General features: G+C 35.7%; 1 long non-coding RNA gene across 2 annotated transcripts; it reads left to right on the top strand.

The window, feature by feature from the left end:
• Window positions 1-923: 923 nt before the first annotated feature.
• On the top strand, window positions 924-3435 carry LOC110669799 (uncharacterized). Of its 2 annotated transcripts, XR_009147602.1 has the most exons (5): window positions 924-1273; window positions 2403-2499; window positions 2582-2641; window positions 2714-2977; window positions 3081-3435. It is a non-coding gene; the product is annotated as an uncharacterized LOC110669799 (long non-coding RNA). The 2 variants fall into 2 exon arrangements; XR_009147601.1 differs by lacking the exon at window positions 3081-3435 and having other exon boundaries at window positions 926-1273; window positions 2714-3068.
• Window positions 3436-21608: the final 18173 nt, after the last annotated feature.

Genomic DNA, 21608 nt, shown 5'->3' on the forward strand with positions numbered 1-21608 from the left:
CCATCTCCACTCTTTGATATTTGAAAACCATCCATGATCTTCCTTAGCTTGCTTTTAGGATAACCACTAGATAATGCTCCTTATCTCCTGTAGATTTTTTGAAAACACCAAATAATATTCTTTGTCTGTAACTATTTTAGTTAAATAACTACTCACTTGTACAGATAATTATTTAACTAGTTCTAGCTCTAAACAATTAATATTCACTGACTGTTGATCTTTTACCAAGCTATGGACTATGCCAAATTAAACAGGTAATTTAATTTAATATCTCATATCCATTAATTATTTGGGGCCCAAAAATATTAAAATTAGATTACAGTATAAACAGATACCCCATATGTATAGCTTGAGAATTTAAATTATACACATGCAGAGATAAATTAAATATCATTTCGGTGGCCATACAATTTCTTAACTTGAATTAGACTTGAAATTCTATTGCTTCCCATGTTACACTTGTCGACTTGCTTCTGTGGATATATTCTTCAACAATTTAATTTATTAAATAAAAATTAACAATAATGGGAAAATCAAAATTTTACCCAATAAATTAAATAAGAGAACATATTAATTTATTAAATAAAAATTAACTAGCAATATGTCAATCAAAATTTATTTAATAAAATTTAACTTTTAAATTTTTCCTATGACTAAACTCATAATTTTCTCTCAGCTTTTTTTTTTATTTTTATTTTTTCAAACACACTGCTCAGTTTTTTTTAGCTTACAACCCATAGTTCAATTCTTCTCTTAACCCACACAGATGAACCTAAAAATTAAAAATAATTGTGATTTATTTTAATTTTTAAAGACCCAATCAATTATTTTTCTCTCACCCAAATGGACCCAACTCACATTTTCCACTCACCCCATCACAATTGATCTATCACTTCTCTCACCCAATCAAAAGACAATTAATTTCTCTCTCCCAATCTCTCTCTCTCTCTCTCTCTCTCACACACAAAATTTTTTCTCCATTCTCTCCCAACTTTTCCCAAATCGAACACCTAAGCTCACAACTTTTCTCTAAATTTTTCCAAAATTCCTCACCCAATCTCTCATCCCAATCATGAACTCACAAGCCCAAAAACCATAACTCATTAAAATTGATGGCAAGGAAGTGCATGGACCCTCCATTGCCGACTAAAGGAGAAGGGAGGACCATCGCTGGCGAGAGAAGAAAAGAAAGAAAGGAAAGGAGGAGAAAAGAAAGAAAAGGAAGGGAAAAAGCAAGAAGAGAAAAGGAAATCAAGGAAAAAAAATATTAAAGGTAAGTTTTCTAGTGATTTTTCATGGTTTTGGTGTATCAGAATTTTTTTGGGTAACAAACTATGAAAAAAATTGATGAAATTTAGGCATCAAAATTTTTTAGGTAACAAACTTTTAATGAAATTTGATGAAATTGAGTATCAAAATTTTTTCAGGTAACAAACTTTTGATAGAAATTGATGAAATTTGAGTATCAAAATTTTTTGGGTAACACACTTTTGATAAAACTGATACTGTACTGCATGAAAAATGGCCATTCCATGTGATTGCTTAATAAAATTTGCGAATTTGAGTTTCTGTGAATATTTTTTTGGACCTTTAATGTTGAGAAAACCATTGGTTAACAATATCTATAATTTCTGTGATTTGTGGACTTGATTATGACCCTTGCGGTGTTGAGAAAATTTTAGCAAAGTAAATTATATGAGTAGATGCTGTCAAAATTTCTATAGCATTAAATTGCAAATTATAACACAAATTTTCTTCTTCACCGCAAAAGCTAACACCCAATGCATAAAACTAATTCTCTTGCTTCTTGAGAAATTATGGAATAAATTGTTGCAATTTAGACTTGTGATACTAGTGCAAATTATTTACTGCTTGCCTATTATAGACAAACTGTAAAAATATTTTGTACAACTGTACCAATTAATTATTCACTTTACAATACTACAACATCCTTCATTATTCCTCAAGTATATTCCACTACATCCTATACCAATTCACCATCAAACTTGCACAACCACTTCAGAAACATGCCACATCAAAGAAATAGTCTTTGCATCCAAGGAGAACTTGATTGCACTTCACCTTCATTGCACACCTCTATCCTCCATGATTAAAAAATACTTCCAAAAATTCTAGCAAGGAAATTTCATAGGGAGCATGCCAAATGCTAGAAAACTAAACCTTAAATCACATGCAATTCAACTTAGCTACTCAAATAACTTCCAATCATTCAACCTCAACACCTAAGACTAGATATATTTTACTAGAACCTCATTTCCCACTGCCCCCTAGCCTCGCTCATAGGAAACCATTCTAGCAAAGCTAATATTTTTGAATAATGAAAACTTTAAGGCAAAGATAGTATCTTTTAAGCCTCATTATTGTTTGTACTTGTGCTTTAGCCATTATAGTTGAGTTGGCATCACACCTGGACTCTCGAGAGATCTCTTACTACCTTTTGTGTTGCCATCATAGATAGGCCTTCATCCACTGACCCTAGTGAGTATAACTATCCTTCTTGTGCAGATAAATCAACCTATTTGCCTTCTTATTTTGAATTGACTTTCCATGGAATATTCAGGTTCCTCTGACACAGCTATAAGAGTGTTGATATCCCATACTACTACAGCTATCACTTCAGGTACCTCCATTAGCCTCCATTACTTATAATGTCCTTGATGTGTTCTTGTTCTAACTCTTTTTTTGCTTGTAGTGACTCCATTTTCAACTTTGCTCCATTTGCTCTAGTTAACAGCTCCAGAGCTTCTCCATTTGTTCAGATACAAAACATTTTTCTTTTTTATAGACTAATGAGGAATCTTGCCTAAAGTGACTTGTAGCTTCCTTGAGCTCTAAATGTTGGTAAGCCAAGGAATGGTTCACTAGGAGATAGCAACTTGCTCGGTAGAAGAGACTGAGCAGTCAGAGCAATGAGATTATCTTCATGCCCCTTTTCACTTTAGCTTTCTTTAATGGAGTTATGCCTCATATACTATTTTTTTTTTTGAGATTTATCTTATACATTTATAATTTCCTTCTGTACTCAAAATTATTGATGATTTGGGCAATCGTGTTTTCAGCTTTTGAGACATGATGAGACTTGATGATTGGGGTTGAGCCTTTGCTTATGATTGTGAACCGATGAATAAGGCTGAGCCCTTTATTGTGCCGTTGTCACCCACTTCACCATGTATATGAACTACCTTCAACAGGTACCCAACAAACTGCAAAGCCCTCAGCATGCTTTATTTGTCTTGTCTGTGCATGATAGGAATAGTAGAATGACCTCCTTGAAAGTTTGTCTACCTATTGTACTATTGCTTTGACTTTAATGACATCTCAGACATGGCAACCATAAAGCCAGCCCTATGTAAGCCACGTTAATGGCCCTACATTATTCTACTTGAGCCTTTTAATTATGCCACCTTTAAAATACTAGGATAGTACTTTTCAAGGGAACGTTCATTGATGCACTTCTTGTGTGGCACTCCATTTGGCTAGCTAGTCGGCATGCATCATGTTTTAGAACCATGTGAACCTTGAATGGTCCCTTCCAGTTGGGTGACCACTTTCTTTAGTTCTTTGACTTTTGTCCTTAGAGGCAAGATGACCTTCTAGATTGGCTCACCTTCCATAAAACACCTCCTATTCACTCTTTTGTTGTATGCTTGAGCCATTTGTTACCTAGTAGAGCTATTGGTGCTAAATTCCTTCTTACCTTATTGTTCAACTTTTAGCTGCTGTAATCTCTTTTTCTGTGTCCTGGTTAATGGCTCAAGAAATTTCTTTATCGAACTAAACTCCATTTGTTAGTAGTTCTACCTCCAAGTTATACCACAAATCGAACTGTTTCTTTTGTTGCATTTGGTTTTTGATGCCCAAGTCATGTGATCTGCCTCACAAGTGTAACCTTCCTTATTGGTCTCATTTGTTGTTTTAGGAACCTTGTAAGTATGTTGCTTTGGAAACCAGGCCCATTTTAGCATTGGACTGGGATTTTTCTGTGTTTTATTCTTAGTTTCCTTTTCTTCTAACAGTGCATTTAGAGCAACACTAGTAGTATTGATGGTTGACATTAGTGGAAACAAATCCGCATCAATCAACATTGAAGTCTCACTTTCAAGGGAACGTTCATTGATGCACTTCTTGTGTGGCACTCCATTTGGCTAGCTAGTCGGCATGCATCATGTTTTAGAACCATGTGAACCTTGAATGGTCCCTTCCAGTTGGGTGACCACTTTCTTTAGTTCTTTGACTTTTGTCCTTAGAGGCAAGATGACCTTCTAGATTGGCTCACCTTCCATAAAACACCTCCTATTCACTCTTTTGTTGTATGCTTGAGCCATTTGTTACCTAGTAGAGCTATTGGTGCTAAATTCCTTCTTACCTTATTGTTCAACTTTTAGCTGCTGTAATCTCTTTTTCTGTGTCCTGGTTAATGGCTCAAGAAATTTCTTTATCGAACTAAACTCCATTTGTTAGTAGTTCTACCTCCAAGTTATACCACAAATCGAACTGTTTCTTTTGTTGCATTTGGTTTTTGATGCCCAAGTCATGTGATCTGCCTCACAAGTGTAACCTTCCTTATTGGTCTCATTTGTTGTTTTAGGAACCTTGTAAGTATGTTGCTTTGGAAACCAGGCCCATTTTAGCATTGGACTGGGATTTTTCTGTGTTTTATTCTTAGTTTCCTTTTCTTCTAACAGTGCATTTAGAGCAACACTAGTAGTATTGATGGTTGACATTAGTGGAAACAAATCCGCACCAATCAACATTGAAGTCTCACTTTTGTCCAAAAACTTAAGAATACCTTTGTTAATCTTGTCCTAGATTGAATTCCTGAATGCCAAGCAGTAATTAGTATGATGAGTCTAATCACCATGATACCTGCAGTACTTCTTATCTTTCACCTCTTTTTTGGATGGCATCTTATGTCCCTATGGAAGAGTCAAGAATTTTTCCTGTAAGAGAAAATAAAAAATCTCTTCCACCATTTTTATGTCAAAAGAATGTTTTTTGCTGGAGCAGCAGAGGGTTAGAAAAGGCTTTCCTCCATGTTTCTAGAGATTTTGCTAGTTTAGATAACATAGAACAAACATAGCTACCTATATTAACAAAATCAACAATATTCACATCATGAACAATTTCTTGAAAATAGGTACCCATGGAAGTTTTCCTTTTTTGATTTTCTTCCCTAAGTAGCTCTTCATAGTGTACCACTTTCACAGCAAACTTAAAGAAATCTCGAAACTCCATGCCCTGAAACTTCTTTCTAAGCTCAATGAATATACCGCCTTAGGCCAATTTGACAAACTCACATTCAGGCCAAAATACTTTGCATTTTTATGCACATTTTTAAACTTATATATGTATGAATCTATAGACTCTCTCGGCCTTTGGTATATTTTAAATAACTTAGCAATAGACATTTTACGTTTAGTTTGGCAAAACTATATGAGAAATAAATGTTCCATGTCTTGCAAAGCTAACTCAACTCAACTCAACTAAACTAAGCCTTTATCCCAAAAATTTAGAATTGGTTATATAAATTCTCTCTCCTGTGACGCCCTCCCACCCATCTACAGTGTAGCCGAGCAAAGAGTGCACATTCAGTGCCGGTGTCACACCCTACTCCTCCGTAAGGTATGACATGATCCCGTAGTATACCTAATGAATTATCAAACTTCGTCTACTGATAACCCATTAAATACACTACAAGGGATTTTAAACATTTTCTTACTTCTTTTTACAGTGATGAGCACTATTGACAGGTGTTAAAAATTTTCTTTTGCTTAAGTGAAACCAAATAACAATTTAAAGTATTAATAATTTCTGTAAAAATTTTGGCAGGGTGCCATCTGTATTTTGAATAAAACAGTTCTTCCAAAAAAAAAACTGTAAAAAGTACTTCCAATATATTTCTCAATCCCAAACTCCAATAAATTTGTTCAACACAATAAATTTCTTAACATTATTAACTCAGTTCAACAATCAATTTTCCAGTGTTTCAAAAAAAAAACTGAGATAAGATAAATTTATCACAATACTTTTGCAGGCCAAAATAGTTTACAATTTTAGTTTACAACTGCTCAAGACCAAGTACAATATATACATACAGTGCACATACATTACAATAAAAACTACAAATATGGTATACTCGATATACCCGGCGAAATCTCAAAATGTGGTACAAGCAGCCTACTCTGCAGCTCTGTTCGTCTGTCTACCTGCGAGAGCAATGAAAAAGCTATCATTGAGTAAAATTTACTCAGTGGTGCACAATAACAATTTAAAATGCTGTATATAAAACTTTTATTGACAATTTAAAATTTAAATAATTCACAATTTTTTCAAAGCTCATATATCACAAATTTGATCAAACAATTGAATAACACAGTGTTGCCAATCAATAATACAACTTAGGTCATAACACAAATTTTTCTGAGCATGCCATGTTGTACACCACGACAAGGCACACTCACCCCAATAATCGAAATCAATGAGGGAGGTAGCTAGCTAAATAATGAGTACTCATCCACACTCACCTCAGACTAACAAGTCAAAGAGGGAGGAATATAGTCTTACTCACCCCATAAATGGAGGAGGAACATAGTAATATTGTCATGTCAAGTGTGAATCAAAACAATTCTAAATCACAATATTTAAATATTTTATACAAATCACGAATCATATTTTATCTCAAAATTTCCATTTGCAAAGTAGGCAACACAATAATTTCCAATTAAGATTCCCAAAGTCAAAACAATAAAAAATTATTCATAACTCATTTCTCCAAATAAATTTTCTGGTAAAAGCAGTGAATATAAAAAGTATTGCGCACAGACCTCTGATATATGCCTCTTGGCCCTGACTCAGTGTTCCTTATGCTTCTCAATATCCTTTTCAACTGAAACACATAATTTAAAGTGTTTCAGTACTCAATGAATTTGTTTCTAATAATAAAATCCAATATTTAAATTTTTTTGGTACTATTTCCTTCAATTCATTTCATTAGTCAACTTATAATGTTGACCCTGGATGCACTCTAAGTGAGTCAATTCTAATGTTACCAATATGTCACATTTTATAGCCCTTTAGTGTTAGTATATGTTACCAATTTCATTTCCAAGTGTATTGCATTTTATTGCAATTTATTGGATTTCGGTAAACTATTTTGATTTAGTCAGACGATCTAGTTTCCTCGGTTTTCGGGTTTCGATCCAAACTACAAACTTGTAGGTCTATGTCTTATTGCATGCGAGACAAAATTTCAGGTCATTCTGAGTTTTACAGACCAAGATATGGTCAATTTATCAATGCTGGATAGAATGCACTAAAATGGTAGGCTTATGTCATTTTTAGGTCACTTTTGGTTCGGCCAGTTTTGGTACCTAAACTTGTGCAAGCTATTTGGCATGGTTCTGGCCATTTCTGGGCTTTGGTGTCTTCATAAGAATTGTATATCTATGTCTAAACTATTCATGGTAAAAATTTCAAGTCATTTGGACCTATTTTGAGTAAGTTATTGTCAAAACACTAACTACTGCTCAAATGGTCAATTTTCAGGCTTTCAAGTCACTAATCCGGATTTGGTCATTTTTCAAGTCACCTTCTAGGCATAATTTAAGTAAGTTTCCTTCATGAAAGTTGGCACATTTTGTGCCTAGTTTCACCTCCAATTGGTCTCATACCAATTGGAGTTACACACTTAAGGTTCTAAGCTAAAATATAGACTACCCTATTGCACATTGTTCATCCCTTACCAATTACACATCCTATACTTACCAAGTTAACTCTTTCATGCCAATTCTAGTTTGTACCATACCATTAACACACTTTACAACACATTTTGGTCATTTTGGACAGCTTGTAACCACCCTCAACATACACATTATAACTCAGAACTTTCAAAGTCCAATTACAATAATTTAACCACATGAACATACCTCATTTACATGTCTAAATCCAAACAATTATTCATATACACATGCTGCCACCATAAGCAACATAATTCAATAAACCAAATCATGAAAAAACACATTTCTAACTAAACTTTAAAGTTGCTGAATCACCTCATGAACACATCTCCTTCAAATTTGCTTTCAAGCTTCCAAAACCAAGTGCACCATTACACATACTCTTAATTCACATTGTTTAAATCATTTCTATACATGTAAACACTTACATCAACATCTTAAACAACAATTAACAAGTAAAAACAAGTTACAAATAGTGAGTTTCCATAGCTGCTGAAATGGTGGTTCTCCATCAATCCATCAAACTTCAAAACTTCCTCTACAAAACAACTCACCACAACATCCACTCAAAGTTTAATGAAATAAGAATGGAAAATACTCACTTACCACTTTTGAAGCTTGATCAAAATCTCACTAAGCTTCTTAAAATTGCTATCAAACTCTTTCTTGCAAGGTGATGATTAACTTTAATGAAAGAACCTAGTGGAAATGGTGGCTTAAGGTTGGTTGCATGAAGCTCCCTCACATTCGGCCATGGAGGTTTTCTCTCAAGTTGGGTTCGACTGGTTGTCCCAAGGTTGAAGATAACAGAATTTTCTGTCCAAAGGCTGATTAAAAGTCCACTTAGGTGATGTTAGTGGAGCACTAATGAAGTTTTAATATTAGTTTAAATCAAAAGTTTTACAATTCCCACATTTAGCCTCATTTCTTTTACTATTTAAATTATGGACCACCATTTTAATTTTCATGATATTTTCGAATTTAATATCATTTATTTTTAATATACATTTAGGTCAAGAGGCAACTCGGGGTGTCAATTGACCACAATGCCCCTATGCCCCTATTCGGGTTGCATTCCCGATTTTTCGGTAACACCAAGTTTTGTCGTTTTCTCAATTTCTCGTTTTTTTTTGTACTAATTACTTAATTTTTCTTTGACATTTCTAATGTCATTTATACTTAAATAGATGTTTATTTAAGTCTTAAAAATATTTCGGGTTCCGCGGTCTAGTTAGGTCCAAGTTAATACCACGCAACTTCCCTCATGCTCACCCATCGCTATGATTTTCGGCTCGTTTAACTTGGTTACATTTCATTGCTATTATTTTTTCTTTGTTTTTTTTGTATTTTTTTTCTTGTATTTCATTATTTTATGTCTCCTTACCAATATTTAAGTGTAGTTCTAGGCATCCTAGCTGTCCGGACAGACACTGATCACCGGAACAGTAGAACGCACTACCGAACATAGGGGTGTTACAGCCGGAGCCTGTTCATTGTTAATTTTAAACTTTATTTAAAACATGTGGAAATTTTTTTTTTATCACAAATTATTTCTGTGAAAACCTGGGCAGAGCCTCCTCTATTTTATTAGCATCTGGCGAGTTTCAGTAGTTACTTGTTAAAAACAGTTTCATATCTATCTTATATTTCCACATGTCATTTCATGTCATTTATACTCATACAATTTTAAGAAAATATATTTTTCATTCATTCATTCATATAAAAATTTATATACAAAAAGTTACAAGCTTTATTTACAGTCTCAAATATGTCATTACAACTTATTTACATCACAAACTATAATTACATAATGTTTATATACGATGAACTAAAATACTAATCTATACATGGGCTTTACCAAAATAAAATGCAGACTGTTGAGGTGACTGTCAACAATCAGATCTAATCTACTCTCTGTATGAGCACTATGGCTGTGGCTGCTACTGCGGCAGCTGCTGTGTCTGGTCTCCAGTACCTACGAGATGGAAAAACTAACGCGCTAAGTGAATTACTTAGTGGTGCATAATTTAAAATAAAAATAATTAAAATAACAATTTTAGGTGGAATTTCATAACTTTAGGTCAATTGTATTTTTATTGCACTTTTAATTACACTTTAGAAATAAATTAATTATCAGTATCTTATCTATTAATTTCTTTCATTCTCAGTCTTTTAAAATCATATCAGTGCTCAAATAACCTATAACAGACTATAAGGCTGGATACACGGGACTATACTGATTAGACAACCGTATGTCTATCTAGTATATATCTGTCATGTCAAGCACAAGGCCAGAGGGCAGGCTTTTAAAGCCAGAAATAACATTAGGCACAATGCCTAACGGGCCGACATAGAGCCTATAGATCAATCATATTAGACATATTTTATCAATCAATGATTATCCATGTAGGCAGTACTACTATCTGTAGTTCCTAATTGGTATACCAATCGATCCTAACTGTATACATAAGCCTAGGTTTACTTTGGGCAATTAAGCATTATCATTTACTTATTAGAAATTTCATGTCACTTTGCAGTGGGAAAGTGGGTCCTACATACCTATTTCATGTAATTTAGTATTTAACAATATATTAGCGTTAAAATCCTATCATAAAATAGTTTGTTTTGTGAACCTTTCTTTAGGTTCAGTTTTAATGTCTTAAGTTTACCTATCAATTGATCACTTTGTGGCCACTGTTTGGCCATACTTCCTTCATGGAAGTTATTCCCCTATGTATTGTTTTGATTTTCCTTTTTGAATCATGTCATTTGGATTTCTGGAACTCAAGTTATAGTCAAATAACCATAACTAGCTCATTTCCTAATTCTGGATCCTTAACTAGGAAGATTTTGAAGTTACACTTTATTAATTTAATTAGGATCCTTAACTAGCTCATGTCATTTGGATTTCTGGAACTCAAGTTATAGTCAAATAACCATAACTAGCTCATTTCCTAATTCTGGATCCTTAACTAGGAAGATTTTGAAGTTACACTTTATTAATTTAATTGGACATGTTGCAATCACTTTTAGGCTTAGTTTTCTTCATAGAGTTTGTTGCCCTATGTCTTATGGTCACTTAGAATTTTGGATTGTAATTTTTCAAGTTTTATAGAATTACTTATAGCCAAATCACTGGCCTAGACTCAAGTACCTTATGCTAACAGGATCCTAGTTCAGGTCAGTAGTTTTGACTCAACTTTTGGGATTCTTATATTCATAATTTGAGAAAAGTGTCTAAAACAAAGTTGTAGCTCTATTTCTCAGGTTTCCAAAACAATATGGCTCATCCAAATTGGAGTTTCTTAGTAAGAGATATGACTTGAAGACTGTTCTATAGTCAATGGTCACTTAGGCAAATTTCAAGAATTGGTATGCTAATTTGAACTAGCCAATTGACCTAGTTCTCTTGATTTTTGGGTTTTGGTCAAAATACTAATATTGTAGATTGATGTCTTGTGGACAGTTTACCATTAGTTTCATTGCATTTAGATTTCTGTAGACCAAGTTATGGCCTCTTTGCCAAAACTGGTCAATTAAGCCTATTTTTAGCAATTTCTGGGTAATATGGTTCTGGGCAGTTTTTGTTACCTAAATTGGGCCAAAAATTTGAATTGGTTTAAAGCATTTTTGGGCTCTATGATCTTCATGAAAGTTAAAGCCCTATGTCTAAGCTTTCCAATGATGTAAAATTCAGGTCATTTGGACCTGTCTAGAGTGAGTTATGACCAAATGAATGTATACTGTTCATTTGTTCAATTTTCCAGGTTCCTTAATATGGTCAATCGGATTGGGGCAACAATTAGGTCACAAGTGGATAGAATCTGGGCATAGTTTCTACATGAAGAATGGAGCATTTTAGGTCTAGTTTCATCTTCAATTACTATAATACCAATTGGAGCCACACAATTTTGGTTATGGCTCAAAACATATACTGGATTCAACAATTCTCAACCTGCAAAGAAATTACACTCCCAAATTGCATTCCTCCAACTCCCAAACTACAAATTGGCATTCATGGCACTTCTAAAAATTATCAATTCATCTCATCACAGTCAAATTCTTGCAATTACACAAAGTCTCCATTAATTAGTTTAAAACTCTAATTCAAATGGTCAAGGGCAATAATACACATATAATCAAATTTCTAATACATGAAATTTCATCACTCAACATATAACTCATTCATCAACATCACAAATCACCTTTTACATGCATAAAATTAACAATATCCCATGCTTCTCAAGACTGCCAAAATGAGGCAATTACACAAGTCTCCAATAATTTATTCAAACTCTAATTCAAATTGTCAACCTCAAACATACACATGTAATTAAATTCTAGTACATGTTACTACTTTAATCAACATCACTAATCACTATTTACATGTATGAATTAATCAAACTCTCATGGTTCCCATGGCTGTCGAATTCTAGGGTTCACCATTCCTCTTCATTTTCTTCAATTTTCTTAGCATATCAACTCAATTCAAGACGAAACTAAGAAAGGAAGAGAAATTATACACTAACCTTGTTTCAAGAATTTCTCAAGCTTATAAAACTTCAAGATTTCTTATTCCTTTTGCTGCCTATAGACTTTCCAAGGTGTGAGGACTAACTTTAATGAAGGAACTTGTGAGGATTAGGGTGAGAATTGAAGGATTTAGAGCTTGCACGAAGAACATTCATGGAGGAAATGAGAGAACAAGATTTCGGCCAAGAGAGAATGAAATGAAGAAGATGAGTTAGTGGATGGATTTTGTCTCCTTATGCCTTTATATATCCCCACTAACATTAATTTATTAATTATAATAATTAAATTTTAACATTTCAAATAATTCCCCTCATTTTTCTTTAATTACATTGTATATAGTTTCATGTTTTCATGAGATTTTTAAAATTTTAATATCACTCATTTTAATGGACATTTAGGTCAAAAGTCAACTCTAGGTGTCAAATAATCAAAATGCCCCTTTCGGGTTACAGTCAAACTTTTTTGGTAAAACCGATAATTTCTGACCCGACGATTCCTTTAATTTTCATTTTCATCTGTACCGATTAACTAAATTTTCTTTGACATTTTTAATGTCATTTGTACCTTAGTAAGCCTTTAATTAAGTCCCAAAAATTATTTCCTAGGGTTTCTCGCGGGTCTGGGGTCGTCAACTATCTACGCAGTGACTTCCTGGTACAGTCACCCATCGCTGGAACCACGGCTCATTTAACCTAGTTAAATTTCATTTCTTTTTTTTTCCTTAATTTTTTTTGGTCTTTATTTCATTAATTTATGTCTCCTTACTCTAGTTTAGGTGTAGTTCCAGACATTTTGACTGTCCGAACAGACATTAGTCGTCAGAACAGTAGAACGTACGAACTACCTACGGTGAGGGCATTACAATTCTCCCCCTCTAAATAAAATTTCATCCTCGAAATTTACCCAGTGTAAATAATCGAGGAACCGCTATCTCCTTGTTTTTTCCCTTTTTCATATTATAATATTTTACTTGCTCTTTAGTCTATCTTACTAGACCTAGCTTTACAATCTTATCCTTATCTCGATTTACTATTGAAAATACGTAGCTCTACACAATAATCCCAAGTTAGTACTATAATCTGCAGCTTACAGCACAAACATCGAGAACATTGCGTAGTTACCATGGTACATCTCAATAGATTAGATTTTTCCTATACTTATCCTCAATCAGTTCTGCACTCATCTTCTTTCATCTCATATACAGTCTTTTTCTTATTTCCATCTATTAATCTACCATCATCTTATGGCCTAAAGGGTTGGTGACAATTATGTCATCTTCTAACCCATCTATCGGTATCCTCTTTTAACAGGAGGTACAATGCATATGTAGGGATGAATATAATTAGGGTCTATCAATACATATCTAAAGGTATAATAAATAGAAAATGTATATCTGATAACAACTACCAGATCTGGCTCCTCCAGAGCCATAGCATATACACGGGGTGCTACTCCAGCCTCGGGCCGTTCTATAGTCTCAGAAGCCCTCTATGATGTACCAACTGTCTCAGACCTCATAGGTCCTCTACCCCTCTGCATTGTCAGGTCAGACCTCTCAGTCGGTGGTATAGCAGTGGGAGCACTCCTCTGTGGATAATCTCGTAAGAAATGATCTGTAGATCCACATCTGAAACATCCCCTAGTCAACAGTCGACACTCCCCTCTGTGTCTGTAACATCCTCACTTTAGCTAGTCCGTACAGTCTACTGTTCTAGTGACCAGTGTCGGTCCGGACAGCTAGAACGTCCGGAAAAAATATTTAAACTAAAGTGAGGAACCATAATTAACTCAAATATTAATAAGAAAAATTTAGCAAAAATTTTAGAAATAAGATACAACCAAGTTAAATGAGCCGGTGCCCTAGCGATGGGTAACCTAGTGAGAAGTTGCGGTTCTCGCAACTAGGAGCCCTAGACTCGGGGGAAAACTCAACTCAACTCAACTAAGCCTTTATCCCAAAAATTTGGGGTCGGCTATATGGATTCGCTTTTTCCACTCTGAACGATTTTGGGTTAAATCCTCAGAAATGTGTAATGCTTCTAAGTCATGTTGTACTACTCTCCTCCAAGTCAATTTAGGTCTACCCCTTTTTTTCTTTCTATTCTCTAGCCTAATGTGCTCTACTTGTCTAACTGGAGCCTCCGTATGTCTACGCTTCACATGACCAAACCACCTCAATCTCCCTTCTCTCAACTTATCTTCAATTGGCACCACTCCTACCTTTTCTCTAATACTTTCATTACGGACTTTATCTAGTCTAGTATGGCCACTCATCTACCTTAACATTCTCATCTCTGCAACTCTTATCTTAGATGCATACGACTCTTTCAGTGCCCAACACTCACTACCATATAGCATAGCCGGTCGTATGGTCATGCGGTAAAATTTTCCTTTTAATTTATTGGGAATCTTACGATCACATAAAACTCCGTGCACGTCTCCACTTCAACCATCAGGCTTTAATCCTATGACTAACATCCTCCTCACATCCCCATCTACTTGAAGGATGAGCCTAGATATTTAAAGTGATTACTTTGGGACAGTGCCACTCCATTCAAACTAACTCCTTCCCTATCACGGTTTGGCCTTCACCGAACTTGCAATGCATGTATTACATCTTCGTTCTACTTAACTTAAAACCCTTTGACTCTAGAGTACTTCTCCAAAGTTCTAGCTTCCTATTGACTCCTTCTCGTGTCTCATCTATCAGAACAATATCATCCGCAAACATCATGCACCAAGGAATACTCTCTTGTATATGTTTAGTCAGTTCATCTAAAACTAATGTAAAAAGGTAAGGGCTTATGGTGATCCTTGGTGTAATCCAATTGAGATCGAAAAATCTCTTGTGTCCCCTCCCCTTTGTGCGCACAGTAGTAGTTGCTCCTTCATACATATCTTTCAATACTTGTATATACCTAATAGATACCCTCTTTTGTTCTAACGCATTCCATAAGACCTCTCTTGGAACACTATCATAAGCCTTCTCCAAATCAATAAAAACCATGTGTAGATCTTTCTTCCCATCTCTATATTTCTCCTTCAAGCTTCTAATGAGAAAGATCGCTTCCATAGTTGAACGACCGGGCATGAAACCAAATTGATTGAGAGAGATAGAAGTATCATGACGTAGTCGATGCTCCACAACTCTCTCCCACAACTTCATAGTATGGCTCATGAGTTTAATTCCCCTATAGTTTGAGCAACTCTGTATGTCTCCTTATTTTTAAAAATAGGTATTAAAATACTCTTCATCCATTCATCATGCATTTTCTTTGAGTTTAGAATCTTATTAAATAATTTAGTTAACCATGCCACTCCCATATCTCCCAAATACTTCCACACTTCAATTGGTATTTCATCGGGTCCACAGGCTTTACCTACTTTCATTCTCTTAAGTGCTTCCTTTACTTCTAAAGATCTAATCCTTCTAGTATAATTTACATTCTTTTCTATTGTTTTATAATCTATATTCACGCTATTTCCATTTTGACTATTATTAAAGAGATCATTAAAATAATTTCTCCATCTTTCTTTAATGTCCTCATCTTTCACCAATACTTTTCCTTCTTTATCCTTAATGCACCTAACTTGATTGAGATCTTGACATTTCCTTTCTCTACTCCTTGCTAATCTATAAATATCTTTCTCCCCTTCTTTAGTTCCAAGTTTCTCATATAACTTTTCAAAGTCCTGTGCTCTTGCTTGGCTAACTGCCTTTTTTGCCTCTTTCTTTGCTATCTTGTACTGTTCATATGCCTCATTATTATCACATTTAGGTAATTTCTTATACCATTCCCTTTTTCTCTTCACTGCCTTTTGTACTTCCTCATTCCACCACCATCTCTCTTTTGAGGGTGGTCCATGTCCTTTAGACTCCCCAAGTAATTTTCTAGCTACTTCTCTAATCTTTGATGCCATCTGTATCCACATATCATTGGCCTCCATATCTAGCTTTCATACTTCGGACTCAAGAAGCTCATTTTTGAACTTCACTTGCTTTACTCCTTTGAACTCCCACCACTTTGTTCGAGCTACACTATTTCTTCTGACCTTACTTGAATTGTTCCTAAACTTAACATCCAAGACCACCAACCTATGTTGACTTGTTAAAGCCTCTCCTGGAATGACCTTGCAATCCTTGCATAGAGCTCTATTTGTCTTCCTGGTTAAGAGAAAGTTGATTTGGCTTCTATGTTGCCCACTTTTGAAAGTTACTAAATGTGATTCTCTTTTTATAAAGTAGGTATTTGCTAGTATTAGGTCGTATGCCATAGCAAAATTCAGGATGCTTTTTCCCTCCTCATTTCGACTGCCAAAACCAAAACCTCCATGAACATTCTCATAACCTTGCCTATCACTTCCTACATGTCCATTCAAATCTCCACCAATGAAAACATTCTCTTCATTCGGTATGCTTTGCATTAAATCATCCATATCTTTCTAAAACATTTGTTTACTCTCCTTTGTCTAGTCCTATTTGTGGGGCATAAGCACTAACTATATTTATTGTTTCTCCATCTAGTACTAGCTTTACTAGTATAATTCTATCTCCTACTCTTTTCACAGCTACTACTACGTCTTTCAATGTCCTGTCTATGATTATACCCACTCCGTTCTTGTTTCTCTCCTTTCCGGTAAACCACAATTTGTACCCTGAATTACCCACTTCCTTACTTTTCTCTCCTACCCATTTAGTCTCATGAATGCAAGCAATATTCACCCTTCTCCTTTCCAAGGTATCCACAAGCTCCATTAATTTTCCTGTAAGTGATCCAACATTCCAAGTACCAACCCTGATCCTCCTCCTATCCTGCTCCTTCCTAATTGGTCTCCTTCTATGATATCTTCTATTATTTTCTATGTCTATCTTGTGTTCTGTTCCACTATTTGTTCTATTATCTGTCTTATGGACTAACTTCTTTACCCACACCCGTCCATGATGTGGGAACCCTTGCTCACTTAACACCACACCCGGGCGCCGCCTAGACCCGGGGAAAAAATTATAAAATAATTTCTGGGACTCCAGAGAAGGGTTATTGAGGTTCTTATGACATTAGAATGCTAAGAAAATACTTAGAAAAAATTTTCAATCGGTACAGACAATTTTGGTCCGTTAAGCCAAACGGAGGGTATTTGGGTCATTTCGTCTTCAGAGATGATTTTTGACCAACTTGCCCAGTTAAATAAATAATGTATATAACATAAAATATGAATAAATATTGTTAAAAATTTAATTGCAATTAAATAGACAAGAAATAAAAAGAAAATAAAGGAAAATGGACTTATGACATCATAATGATGTCATTAAAGTTCTCCCACCCAACCCAATGTTGACACATGGCATAACTTTATTTAAAAGAGACAAATGGGCTTAAAAATGAGGGAAAAACCAGATTTCTCATTTCTCCTTTCTTCCTTGCCGTAAGCCTCCACCATAGCTATTATTTTCAAGCTTTTTCAAGCTTGATTTCACCAACTTCTATCTAACTAAACCTTAAACTCCGAACACAAAAAAGTGTTCTTGTATCTTGGAGATTCTTTTGGGACCAAAAAGAATTAAAAAGAAAGACTTCTTATAAGCTTTGGATTAGTTCCCTAAGAGGTAAGTGACTTAAACTTATGTTTCTTTTCAAATTTATGTTGAGTAAGTATAAATGAGTGTAAATTATAAAGAAAAATTGTTGAATACCAATTGTATGTAAACCCTAAATTTTTGGCAGCCATGGTTAGGGTTTGTTTGTGATGATTTTAATGAAGTTAAAAGGTTATTATGACTGCCCTTAATGTGCATTTTGTAAGCGGATTAAAGAAATGCAATGAAAATGCATGAATGGTAATGTTTGAGTTAGCGTTTGGGGTGGAGAAATTGGACGTTGACCATGTGATGATGAAAATGGGTATTAATGGTCAATTAGTGACCATTTAGTTCTGTTTAAACAAAAAATGAAGTGTGTTGAGTGATGGGATTTGGGTTTGGTGTGTTGCCTAGGTGACTGCGAGAATTGGACATGAGTCCAGCAGGTTTGGGCAGCCATAACTTGAATTGTAGAGGTTCAATTGGTGCAAGGCCAATTGGACATGAAACTAGACACATAATGGCACAACTTTGGTGAAGAAACCATGCCCATAAAACCAAACCAAGTGGACCAAAAGCTTGCCCTAATCTGGGTGACCTGCAGTCTGCCTGGGCAAAATGACCAAATGAACAGTATTTGGTCATTTGGCCATAACTCAATGTAGAAAGGTCGAATTGTCTTGAAATTTTACTAGAAACAAGCTGAGATATAGACCAACAACTTTCATGAAGAAACATGACCCAAATTATGACCATAACCTAGTCAAATTGCCAACCAAACTTAGGTTACCAAATCTGGTAGAACCAGTTTTGCCTAGAATTTTGGATTCTGTCCAATCCGGCCAGTTGTGGTTTTTGGACCATAACTTGAGCTACAAAACTCCAAATGGAGTGATTCAAAAAAGAAAATTCAACTAGACAAAATAAGGAACAACTTTCATGTTGATCATTTTTCCAAATTCCCACTGCAAGAGTGACCAATGGAATAGTAAAAATGAGGTATGAAAACTGAAATTTCTACTCAATTAAATTTAAGCTTAGAGATGGTATTGGTAACCAATACCAACAAGTTTAAAATGCAAAATGTGGTATGTTGATGATATTTAAACTAATTTACCTATTGCCAATGCAAAAGTCAACATTTTGGTTGACCAATGAAATGAATAGTAATCATAAAAATTCAATTTCAAAGAATTACATAAATGAAAAGTGTTAAATGCCCTAGTAGGCCTAATGTGATTGGTTTGGATAGGTTGGCGTGCCAATAGGGTTCGGTTAGCACTACTGCATATGGCTTCATGCCATTCTGCATTTCATGGCTTTCCATGCCATTCTGTGACATAATAGTCTTTGGCTATGATATTGAGTTGTTATACTCGGGTTTAATCCCCGATAATTATTACAGCTTATTTACTGTTCCGTTGCACACCGGGAGACACAATGTGACCGATGGTGTGATGGTCCGAGGTATTTAGTACCCAGTATCAGTTTACCCGTTTATTCAGTCCAGTCAACTAGTATAGGTTACTCGGGCAATGTTAATAATTCTTACCAAACTTTAATCGAATAATATTGCAATAAATATTTGAAATTAAGTCTACCCAAAAATGTAAACTTACATTCTGCATACATGTTTTTATTTTATTTTATTTTATTTTATTTTATTTTATATTGTCACCACTAAGCAGAATTGCTTAGCGCGTTGCTTTTGCCAGTCTTCGAGACATAGTGGGTAGTCAGTAGGCCTCATACAGGGTGAGTTTTCAGATCTGCACTCAGAGTTCAAAGTCACCTCACAATTGCAGTGCATTGGTAGGACATTGGGCTGCCTAAGTCTTTTGTATTTGTAAACTTTTGTTATGTATATTATAAACTCATGTAATCATATTTTTGCTGTAATTACCCATGAGCTGTGTTCAGAAATAAATATGAGTATTTCTCATTGAATTGGGTGTGACATGAGATGAATGTGAATTTTGAGATACTAAATTGATTTGAGAAATTGTTGAAAAATGTTGGTGGTTGACTGAGATTGAGATTATAATTATATTGGAAGTGTTTTTAAACAGGTTCAGAAGAACTGTTTTCCAATTTATAGCTGGCACTGTGCCGGATTTTTTATAAAATTTGCGAAAAAATTTAGATTTATCAAAAATTATAAATAAATGAATAAAAAGGGATTAATTGAAATTGAAACATGAATTGGTGTTCCGACACACTGAGTGGCAGAACTTGCTTGGCTACACTATAGACGGGTAATGGGTGTCACATTTAGTGGTATCAGAGCATTGGTTTAGGCGTTTCTGGGTCTAGATAGAGTACATACCATTGCATTGCATTTGTAAGTGTTGAGGTGACACTGATGCAGATTTGTTTGTTTTCTTATTTTGAATAGAACATGGATCCTGCTTCGCAAAGAGCAGTTGATGGAGAGGTGGATAGTCATGCTCCACCAAGGGTGGCCCAGGCGAGGAGAACCTACTCCATCGTGGTGAGGCACTGCTCAACCTCGGTTGCTCTATTCCAAAGAAATGACCGAATTCTATCGGCAAATGATGGGGCAATTCCACCACCACAACCACGACCACAACCTCCACCAAAGATCACATAAATCTCATCCGAGAAATTGAGAAAGCATGGGGTGTGGACTTCTTTGGGAAGAGGAGGATGATCCCATGGCGCATGGCGGTTGGATAGAACCATTAGAGTCTTTGAACAACTAAATTGTACCCCAGCGAGAACCTAGTGGCTGCTGTGTCCCTACTTCAGGATGACGCATATCAATGGTGGGACACAGTAACCAATGAGGTAAAACCTGAACGGATCACCTGGGAATTGTTCCTTACAGAGTTCAGGAAGAAATATATTAGCAAAGTGTATTTGGAAGAGCAAAGAAGGGAATTTATCAGTTTGAGACAAAGACAGTTGTCAGTGGCTGAGTATGAGCGTGAGTTTGTCAGACTGAGCCGGTATGGGAGGGAGATAGTCCCTACCGAGGCAGAGAGGTGCAGACGGTTTGAGGAAGGGCTCAATGACAACATCAAAGTCATGATCACAGCACTGGAGATCACGGATTTTTCTAAACTCGTGGATGCTGCATCAAAAGTGGAAAGGGTCAGAATCAATGAACAAAATAGAAGGGAAAGACAGCAGAAGAGGGGTCCGGGTCAGTCCAGTGCATTTTCTGCTCCCAGTAAGAAGAGTAAGGGTCCTCCTACTCTAGGACCACCACAGGGTCAGGGCCAGTCTCAGGGGCCTAGACCATAGTTCACACCTAGGAGAGGCCAGTCCACACTATCAATGGGCAGCTCTCCAGGGAAGGTGTTTAGGGGACCAGCCCCTGCATCTTCTGCTTGTCATTACTGTCAGAAGTGGCATAAGGGAGAATGTTAGCGAGTGACTGGTGCATGCTTACGGTGTGGATCAACAGAACATCAGATCAAGAATTGTTCGAAGAGGACTACTACAGTTGCTCCAACACAAACTGACAGACCTGCTCCTGCACCACAAAGAGGTAGGAAGCCTAGTAAACCTGAGGCAGCTGGTCCATCACTGAGGCCTGCATCCGAGTCAACTGACAGGCCAGACACTAGGATACCTGCCAGGGCCTATGCCATCAGAGCTCAGGAGGAGCAAGATGCCCCGGATGTCATCAGGGGTACGTTTTCCCTCTACAATACTTCTGTATATGCATTGGTGGATCCAGGATCCACTCATTCCTACATTTGCATCAAACTACC

The sequence above is a fragment of the Hevea brasiliensis genome, chromosome 3, assembly GCF_030052815.1.
Source record: "Hevea brasiliensis isolate MT/VB/25A 57/8 chromosome 3, ASM3005281v1, whole genome shotgun sequence".
In the NCBI taxonomy this organism is placed as follows: domain Eukaryota; kingdom Viridiplantae; phylum Streptophyta; class Magnoliopsida; order Malpighiales; family Euphorbiaceae; genus Hevea; species Hevea brasiliensis.